This window comes from Sylvia atricapilla, chromosome 6, assembly GCF_009819655.1.
Source record: "Sylvia atricapilla isolate bSylAtr1 chromosome 6, bSylAtr1.pri, whole genome shotgun sequence".
Taxonomy (NCBI): Eukaryota; Metazoa; Chordata; class Aves; order Passeriformes; family Sylviidae; genus Sylvia; species Sylvia atricapilla.
Genome location: NC_089145.1, coordinates 7,381,373 through 7,392,214, shown reverse-complemented (window position 1 = coordinate 7,392,214; position 10,842 = coordinate 7,381,373). Strand labels below are relative to the sequence as shown.

Below are 10,842 nucleotides of genomic sequence, written 5' to 3'. Positions count from 1 at the left end.
AAGAACATTATTTTGAAAGAACAAATAACAAAAAAAAATTATAATCTGATACATTGTAAATAAAAATAGGTGGCAGATCTTTCCTGTATTAAAATGAAATTCAATTTCTTGATGTGCCTCCTAGGTCTTCTAGGGTGATGCTTACTTTTGGAAATGTGTCAGTGATGTTCCTCTCTAAATGGCTCCTGCCCATTTTACTGAATCCAGCTTTCTTTTGTGTTCTTTTAATGTCCTCTTCACCTAGTTAAAGAGCAGATGACTTCTTACATGTGATGAGAGATTCTAGACCTGAGATCATCTAAATTCAGGATGTGGTGAGCACAGTGTGGTCTGTCACATCACGGAGCCTGGGCCTCCTCCCTGTAAGAGCAATTACACACGAAGGTGGTTGTAAACTCAGCCTACAAAATCACAAAGTCACAGGATGTCATTATGGAAAAGACTGCTGTAAATCATCTAGGTCAGCCTGTTCTACAGCAGAAACCCACTGAGCTGGATTTTAGTATCTCCAGCACTGAAGGCTCCACGATCTTCTTGGGGAGCCCATTGCACTGTTGGACTACTCTTAGAGTAATCAGGTTTTTACTTCATTGTAAGTTGCATTTCCTGTGTTTTTATTTCTTTCCATTGCCTATTCTCTCATACCTGGTGCCCTGGTTTAGTGCAAATTTGGGAGGAAACCTCTGAAGGGATCCCTCTAGAAAGCAAATTCAATTGGCCTCTCTTCCCACCAGTTCAGGAGACATAAATCTCCTTGGAGAAAAGTGGAAAAAACCCTGTTTATTTAACAGGCAAAGTAATCACAAGCCCAGCATTGAAAATGAATAATATTAAACAGTGGAACCTCTTGTTGTTCTGAAGAGATGACAAATTCAGACAGTCCTTGCCATGGTGTTGCTGAGCTCGCTCAGTCTCTCATCAGTCCCTCCAGGGCTGGAAAATGCCATCCTGGGCCCCAGTGGGCTGCTGGTGTGAGCTCCCAGTGCTCTGCTGGGTTTTTGGGTCCAGAGCAGGTTGCAACAGTTCCAGGAAAAAGAAAAGCCACAGTCCTGGGAACCTCTCTCTCTCATCTATCTAAAAACCCTTAACTGAAAGGAAAGGAGAGCTCTGTCCTGCTGTCTGTCTGTGCTGCAGACAACACAGTCCATGAGAGAGAGAGAGAGAGAGAGAGAATGCTGAAGCTCTTATTATCTCTGTGTGTTTGAATCCAGCTGCCTCAGACATTCCACTGCTTCTCCTTCTTCCCCCTTCAGCCCTCAGATCCAGTTTTAAAGGCACAAAACTTCTTTCTGGATAATGGGGATACCATTCAGCATCATAAAGTCACCTTGACACCTGAGTGGACACCTGAGCACTACCAAGAAGTGTCTGGCTCCATCTCTTCTCCCCTCCCTCCCACCCAGCACTTCATCTATTGATGAGATATCCGAGAACCTTCCCCAGACTAGAAAACTCAGCCCCTCTCACCTTTCCCCAAGTGACAGATCCTTCAATCCCTCAGTCATGTTTGTGGCCCATCACTGGATTTGCACCAGTTATCCACATCTCTCTTGTATTGGGGAGCCCAGAAATGGAGCCAGCACTCCAGTTTTGTCCTGTTGGTGCTGAGGGGAAGGAAGGAATCACCTCCCTTGACCTGCTGGCAACACTCTTTGTAATGCAAACAGCCTTAGAATGAATATGTCATTTTAGACAACTCATGAAAAATATTTTACTAAGCTAAAAAGGAAAACACGTAAAACTACTGACTATTCATGCAAATAAATGTTATGTTTTTTATTCTCTTATCTTACAAATGCTTGTCTTATACTTTTCCCCGTGCCTTCTTTTTTAAGAAGATTATGATTCTGTGTTTTTGCAGCCGAGTTGTTGGTGCTGACAGATTTAGAGGATTTTATTATCAGGCAGAGGTATCCAAGGATGTGTCATCTCTTAAACAAGTCCTGTTTTTTGACTGACACATGTCAGAATAGCAGGCTTTTCTCCCCCTTGCCTCCAGAATAGACACCTTCCCATTTCACAATGCTTTGCAATTCATCGTCTGGTTTTCTCACAAAATCCCAATGAGTTAGTATTTTACTTATTGGCTAAACTATTTGAAACTCAATTTATTTTGGCTGTTTCTGATCACGGGCTGTCGTTGCTATGATGTATGACAAAGTATGAAGCTGAAGCCATAAGAAAAGAAAATGGCAGACCAAAACAGAGATGAGATTCTGCCTCAATCAGTAACAAAATATGACTGAGTTTGTGAGGCCAGGATCTCACCCGAAGTAATTTTTCCATGTTCCCCCTCCTAAATCTCAGATTTCCTTAAATTCCTGAAGAACTGGAAATTTAGCATGAGACATATAAAGCAGCAAATTGTTGGATGTGGATTGCACTTCCATCACGAAAGCCCTCTAAAACAGATATGAACTGTGCCCACCTCCATATGTTCATGCAGTTAACTCCCAAATCAGAGAAACTGAGGGATTTTTTTTCTTTCTTTCTTTTCCCTTTTTCTCTCCTATCTGACTTCTCTTTGAAGGCAATGGGCAGTTTTGGTAGCTCCCCAGAAGACAGCGTGTGGGAGGGTGTTGCTGAAAATCTCAAAAGCAAATATAAATTAAAAAAAACGGATGCAACTATGTTTACCAAGGTCTGGCAAGCAGAGGGATAATTAAATTTGGATTTAGGAGGTATAGAAATCTTTGGCAGCAAAAATTTAAGGAAAAAATCCTTAGAGAGTTCTGCCAAATATTAGAATAATTATCTCTTAAATAAAATTTTATTTGCTTTCCTTCATTGACTATTGTAAATTCCAGATGCTGCCAAAGCTTTGACTGTTTGATTAATTGAATTGATTATTTTGTTTGATTATAGAAAACTGTGTTCTATAAAAACTACACGGTGGAAACACAAACTGTATTAGTGAGGCGCTGGTAGGTTAAACCTTCCCACACTTTCTCACATCTTAGACATCTTTCACAAAATTTTTTGAGATTTCAAAAATATACCTGCTTTAGCATACATGGCAGAACTGCAATATTTTAGCAGCTTGTTCCAATATATAAAGAAATTGGAATAACCAATAAGATGTCTTACAGGCCCTTTGGTCATACCTCTGCTCTTCCTAGGTACAGAGACCACTAAGTGCATCTGATCTGTGTCTTTCTGTCTCATCCTCCTCACTACCTCACAAAAAAACAAAAAAATTTGCCTTCCAAATCCTCTCATTCTTGAGTGGCAACATCTCCTGATTGGAGAATGTTTAGCTGTAGCCAAAACATTTCTGTTCTCCTTTACCTATGGGTTTGGTTTTGTTGGTTTTTTTTTTTCACTTAAAATTCTGAGCTGCTGGTGGTAAGCAGGTTTTTTAGGTAGAATAATAACAACAAAAATAACTGAAAACAACATTTTCTACGAAATAATTTGGATGGTCTTCTACTGAATAATTTTGATGAAACACTTCCTTTAAACCTATGTACAGGAGAATTTAATATATTGACCTGATATTTTCCTTTATTAGATCTTCCCATAAACTAATTATTGTTTCATTTTGATTGCTTTTTTAGTGTTGGATTTCTAATTTAATCTACAATATTTAGAAGCAAAAATGAAAACTACAGAGAGCAATTTCAGGTGGAATTACACTAATATTAAAATTTCCCATATGAGTTTCTAAGCCTTTCTGCAGTTTACAGTGTGGTTTTTGACATGTGGCAGGGAATTAATCTTGCAATCTGCTGAATTTTGATTTCCCAGTGGAAATCAACCAGGAATGGTCAAGGCTATGTAAAATTATCCTTTGCACATGGGAATGCTCAGGGCTGGTTCTGTGTGAAGGGAAAGTAACCATTTTGGCAGTGGCAGCAGATAGCTGAGGAAAACAAAACACTGAGAGCTCTGGAAAGCCAGGCTAGCCATGGAAAAAAAAAGATTTCCCCTTTGGAAATAAAAAGATTCCCCCACAAATATCATTTGCCATCTTCACTTTCCCATTCCCAAAGGAAGAGTAAACCCAGCTCTTCACTTCTCTGTGTTTCTTACTCTCCCTTCTGCATGGCAGAATTACCTGGGTTGTATCCCTGCCTCTCTCGTAGCTGAGCATCAAATGCTATCAAGTAAGGCAAATTTCAGCCATTTCTGATTAAAAGGCATTTTTCTGAATGACTGTGGCTGGCTTTCCCATTTTTTCCTCTAGACATCATTCTCTTAGTAATGAAAAAAGGGAAAAGGATCTGTCAATCCAGCTACCAGAATGGCAAGGAGTTCTGCGTGCCTGTGGCAAAAAAAGTTGCCCCAAGACTGAAACTGATTTTTAACCACCATCAGTTACTCTAGCTAAAATTTGTATTTCACACCTTGGTTACAGCTGGTATATTGCATGTCCTGTACTGTTATCATTGACTCACAGAACGAAAAGGAAATCCTTTGCATTCACGACGTTAGTGTCTATTGTAGTTTAACTGACCAGGAGGGCTTCTCCAAATAACTCTGCTACTCACATAACATACAGATGTTATCTTGAGGTTGTGTCAATTTAAAGAAAATCTGTTTACTAAGTACTGCAGCACGCTGTATCTTTAAAATCAGACAACACCAGTGTACATAAAGTGTGCCTTTAGTTATTATCAGCAAATAAACCTCTAGTAATGAGGTTTCAGATCTATTGGTTCAGTGCTGGTAATAATTCTCTGTGGAACTGACTTCAGCCCATTAAGCAAGGCTGCCTGTGCTCCCGTGGTTGTTAATTTGACGGGACTGTGTCACATTAAGTAGAACAAACATGTTTTCACCCGCTCAGCCATCCAGAACGGACATGGCTGTTACTCTAACAACTGGATATTGATTGGAAGCACTCACCCTTCCTGACCTAGGGCTGGTACATGGAAACAGAGCCAGGACTGATTAGGAGATTGTATGTGTTTGTGCACATGTGTGCCGTGTTAATGGTCCACATAAATTTCAGGCCTTTTGAATTCGTGTCATGTTAATGCTCTGAGCATGAGATCTGTCACTCATTTCCTGCAGAAGCTGTGAAGCCTCATTTATCTTTAATTATTTATTTGTCTGCATCCTTGTACCCATCTGGTCAGACCATGCTTTCACATGCTTTCAGGGTCCACCGCCCCATATTGAAAAATTTGTTTATTAGCTGTAGCTCTAATAAAACTGTCTCAGGAAATGATGAAGTTGAAGAACTGTTGGGATTGGCTTCTGGTTTTGAGCTCATGTATGGCATAATTCAGTAGATAGTAGTGTGATGCTTTTGTGCATTCTCGATACAGACAATATCATTAGCTGGTCATTTCTGTAGAAAGCCAAGGAACAGAGGAACTAAAGGGGACCAAAAAAAAAAAAAACAAACCAAAAAACCACACCACCAGAAAAGAATAAAGGGGGATTTTTCATTCATCAATTGATGAAAGCAGGTGACCTTGCAATATAAATATTTGATATACTGCATCTCCTTCCTGTAAATTCTCCTCTGTTGCTAACATTTAGTCCACACTTGGACGTGTACATGGTCTGATTGGCAGCACAGAGAGGAGGAAATGGGGTGAATGGCTCCAGCATCCCGTGCTGGTGAACTGTGGTGAGCCAGCATGGAAGGAATACTCCACTAGCCTTGCCACCAGGAGAATCATGAACTTACAGGTGATTCTGGGTTCAGTGAAGTCATGTGCTCTCACCTCCTGTAGACTTTCCTCAATGAAGGCAAGAGTTTGTTGATGATTTACTTTTCTTTGATATCCTTCTCAATTTTTTTTCCTGCTCCCTCTCAAATATTGAGGTCCTCACCAACTTTATTATATGACTCAGTAGAATTATGTCACATCTTCTCAGCTTTACTCTTTCTAAAAATAGTACCAAGAGCTGATAATAGGTTTTTATTATGAAGGTGACTACCACACACTGTCTTATAATCAAAGGTAAATTTGGGCCACTCAAAGTGAGAAATTACAGGTTTAGGCACTTTTAACAGGGTGATAGAGGAATAATCATAAAGGCTAGATATCTCTCATATGTTTTCTGCAAAATAAAATATGCACGTATGTAATATTTACTTTCCACTCTTTAATGTGGGTTTTTTTCCTAGAATAAATATTTATAAAAAATAGAGGTATTATAAAAATATATTATAAAATACTTTAAATCGTTTTAAAAATCTAGATTTTTAAAACGAATACCTAATTTCTAGTGTAAGATACTTAAGAAAACAATGTAACAATATGGAAAAAAATAATTTTTTAAAATTATTTGGTTTAAGATACAGCAAACAGAAACTAGAATTGCATTGTTCTTGCATTTCTTTCCTTCATAAAGCAGGAACAAGAAAGGCAACAGTGAAGAAAACAAGATAGAACTTTATCTGAAAATAGAAAAATGTTATGGACACGGTTCATTAACATTAAATATAAATATGCTACAGCGCTAAAATTCAAGAAAAATTGGGAAGAGAAAATGGCATAGCTAAGTAATAAATGAGTGGTCTTGAGCAGCAAAACATACTGTTCATCAAAGAGAAACAGTCATGTTATGTATAGAAACATTTCTCTCTACAATTTTAGTGAAATACTTCTACAGTGAAAGAACTTCTGAGAAATTACCAGGTTTATGGAAAGAATTTTTTCAAAGGATCTGTTTTGGTATTGAAAGTGCTTTTATTTCCCCACCTTGTTATACTTTCAAGCACCTGGAACAATCAGAGGAAATACTGCTTGAAAACCCTTCGAGAAAATATGTGGGGTAATAAAACTAAATGTTAATTTTCTATAGCTCATAATTTGTGAAGCAAACAATCTCAGAAATATATTTTGATACTTTGCTTTGTGGAGGTCTTTGGAATTCAGCTGAGTGAACATGATGATGAAAAGTGATTCTGGCATGACTGCATTTGAAGGGAATTAAAGATTCATGGAAACTCTGCGGAGGGACGTAAAACTGGAAGAACATCAGAATACACAATTAGTCATAGGGGATAATTCTGCTGTGATTTTAAAGTGATCAATGCAGTGCTTTTTCATATTATTAAGTTATAAATTATTTTATATTATAACCCCAGAAAATCAGACTCTTCATTATAGAACACTAGTGCTGCAGGATATTATATAAATATAATCATGTATATAACAAAATCATCCATCACACTGTGATAAGCAATTAGTGTTCAGTTGCAGCTAGTCAATATCAGTCTTCTAATTTTTTAAAATATTGAATTCTAATAAATATTTGACTTGGAAATTTTAGATGTGTACTTTACAGAATTGAGCTTTATTGGCACAAGGTCTCTATGATTCTTAACATGATTTGTATGATCACAGAATGGATGGGATTGGAAGGGACCACAGTGGTTCTTCTGGTCCAACCTCCCCACTCAAGCAGGGTCATCCTGGAGCACCTTGCACAGGATTGCATCTCAGTGGTTCTTGAATATTCCTGGTGAGGGAGACTCCACAACCTTTTGAGCAATCTATTCTGTCCTGTGATCATCCACAGTGTAAAGAAAAGTTCTTCCTCTTGTTCAGGTGGAACTTCCCATGCATCAGTTTCTGCCCATTGCGTCTCACCCCGTTTCCTGGCACCCCTGAGCAGATGGAGCCTGTTCCATCCCCTGAGCCCTCCCCACAGACACTGACAGACACTGACAGGGTCCCCTCTGTGTGTCCCCTCTCCAGCCTGAGCAGCCCTGGCTCCCTCAGCCTTTCCTCCCAGGAGAGATGCTCCATCCCTTCACCATCTTTGTCACTGTCCTCTGGACCTGCTGCAGGAGCTCCGTGTCTCTGCAGAAATTTTAATATTTCTGATCATTCTTCCATATTGGACCCTTCCCTCAGACCCCACTTTACCTCCTCCCCACACAGGGATGTATAAATACCCCTGTCTGAGGCTGGCCTCCTGCTTTTTGCTCTTTGTTAGTGCTTTGTTTGTGTTCCTTCCAAATATATATGCCTTATTGTTTGTTATTTTTGCATTATTAAATTCCTTTTCAGACTATTGGATCAAGGCTGCCTCTCTCTATCAAGTCTCCATCGGGGCAGAGTCCTGAGGAAACTCAAAGGGATCCGATTGTCCCGGCTCAGACTCCTGAGAGTTTCATTCCTGTTTCATTCCTCAGAATTGTGTCTTCCCAAATGAATCTTCTGTCTGCAGTAGACAAAGAGGCTGATCCTGTGGCTTTAATTCCTGTGTTCTATACAACTGTACCAAACCAGCAATGTTTTCATTATCAGGAGGGTCAAAGGGTGTGAAACTAATGTCTGGCTTCAAGGAAAATAAATTGTCATTGAGGAAGCTGCTTGAACCAGGCCCTGATTTTGACTGCTTTGTATCAGCTTGATTAAATCAACAGTGGATGGGACTACCAATAACATTGGTGGGTTTGATTGAATTGCGACGCTTCAGACAATCATGAAATACCTTTTGAGTAATAAAACGTTCTACTTTTTGTCCTCTGCTTCATTTTAGTTTCACCTGTGTAAAAGGAAAATATTTTTTTCTGTATCAAAATAAGAGAAAAAAAGTCTGCAAATTCATCAAATCTGGCTGAGTGACAAGGTAAAAAACATTAGAAACTGGTATTCGATGGGTATTTTGATGATTGGGTATGGGTCTCTCCCTACTTTTATGTAGAGCAAGGCTTGCAAACTAAATAGTTCTTTACTCACAATTTTTTTGTAAAGCAAAAAAGTAGATTCTCTAGCAGAAAATAATCAGAATCTGATTTTTTTGTTGGTTTTTCAGATGTGAGTTTTAATTTTCTTGTGTTTTCTTTATACCTAGGATGTACACAGCCTTGTGTCTTTCTGTCAGTGTTCTTCCTGAAATTCTTAGACTAAATGCACAAAGGGTATTTTTTCCCTGTATGCTATAAACAGCAATGTGGCTAGAATAAGAACAAACCTGCCACACTAAAATCATTTTGATCATGCTCAGGAATCCTGGTAGACATTTTGGTTTTCTGTATCCATTTCTTGGAATGAATAGGAATAAAGATCTCATCAACCTAAATATAATTCCAATCTGATTCATTCTGCAAAGGAGATTAGAGTATCTTAATGCCATCCTGCTGCTTTTCCTTCAGTGGAGAGGAGTAGTTGATAAAATAGATGTTTAAATCCTCAAAACTTAGTATCTAATAGCAGTCAGCAATTTAAATAAGAGTGTTCACATACCTTAGAGGTAGTACTTGTGCCTCCTGCCAGCTCTCACTGCACATGGTTCAGAATCTAGTGTTTCAGCACTGTCTTTAAAATGCCAGTCTTGAGATAAAATGCAGGATTTCATTTTGAAGCTCACAGTCTAATCTAGTGTATTTATTGAAGCTAAAATTGTTCCAATCGATGCTCTTTGGTTTTGGGTGCTTTTTGAAATCAGTAGAATTTCTGCCCTAACTCCACACAGATTCAGGCATATCACCAAAATCAACTTTTAGATAACTTGAAACTTAAATCAATGCTGTTACAAGTATATATGTTTTTTACCCCTTTTTTACATGGCAACACCATTGTGAGTGGTTTCTTGTAGCAGGTGGGCCACTGAATTCATGATCACTTCTGAGAATACCAACCTGAGCAATTCCTACAAAAAGTAGAAAAAGTTCTTTTCCTAGTGAATGGTCTCATTTTTCAGGCAGTGATTAAACACAGTTCACCTACAGAAAATAAAAAGGCCCATGCTTGTGTTGCACAAATGAACAATTTTTTCCCAAGACACAACACTATTTTAAATATCAACATTGAGCACATACTTAACTTGTTAGGAGTTTGTTTTAATATTCACAGAAATTGCTATTCTGCAGCTCATGAACTGTTCAATGAACTGTTCTGCTGAAAAGAAAAAACTTAGTATGCAGCACAAAGTAAGTAGCTGATTTTTTCCACCGTTTACAGCATCATTTTGAAGTTGTAAACAACAGAAAGTTCCATCTTTTTAGCTAGTTAGTTGGGCTTTTGTTGTTTTTGCTGTGTGAGAAATGCTGTGAAGCCCTATGTCCTGTAAAATACTAATAAAAGATTTTGAAAGCCTGTGTTGCTTTAAGAGACACAAGTCAGGATTCTGATGGGTGCTCCTCTGTCTGAACAAGATCCCTGCCTTTAGGTATTGATTAATTCTTTGTAAATGGGAGCTGCTGCTCAGTCAGTCTTTTGGGCTGTTAGAAGTTCACAATGTGATGGTACACACAATGCTCTCTGTGTTGAACCGAGTGTGGAGTGAATTAAAATTATTAACAAGTCTCCCCTCTAAAGACCATCAGCTAGGTAATAAATCAACAAGGGATACCACAGCATGATGAAACTGTTACAGCCCACAGTTATTACAACACATGGGGCACTGTCAGAGGACTTTAATCTCCCTCAGGAAAAAAATAATTTATTACAGCAGCATCCTCTGAACTTGCCTGGTAGATATAAAAATTATTAGGATGAAACGTTTGGCAAAGCAATATTGGCATTGCTAAGCAGGTTGCATATACTAATTCCTTTCATGAATCCACATCAGTACCTTCAGTAGTGAACACAATTATCTGATTTTGAACCAAAAACATGGTGGAACCAAAAATCTTGTATTTCAGACAATTTGACAATAGACATATTTCCCAGTAACTTCAATGATGAGAGAAAAAATGTGTATACATCAATCAGTATAAATAAATTAATAAAATTCTTTATTTGGCTTTAAGGACTACCCCAGTTATCCCACTGCATGCTTGAAGTCATGCAAAACCTGCTTCTGCAGGCAGAATCCTTCCAAGCTTGGGCAGAAGATGTATGAGTGGGAGTCTGATCGTGCTTCTGACACATGGATGTTTCTCTGGAAACAGGTAGGAAGCATTTAGCCATCTTTAAGAGACTT

At 38.4% G+C, this 10,842-nt stretch overlaps 1 long non-coding RNA gene across 1 annotated transcript; it reads left to right on the top strand.

Annotated features, from left to right (window-relative positions):
• The first annotated feature begins 4,999 nt into the window (after nt 1-4,999).
• On the top strand, nt 5,000-6,578 carry LOC136363149 (uncharacterized). Its single transcript, XR_010743905.1, has 3 exons — nt 5,000-5,218; nt 5,526-5,643; nt 6,313-6,578. It is a non-coding gene; the product is annotated as an uncharacterized lncRNA (long non-coding RNA).
• Nucleotides 6,579-10,842: the final 4,264 nt, after the last annotated feature.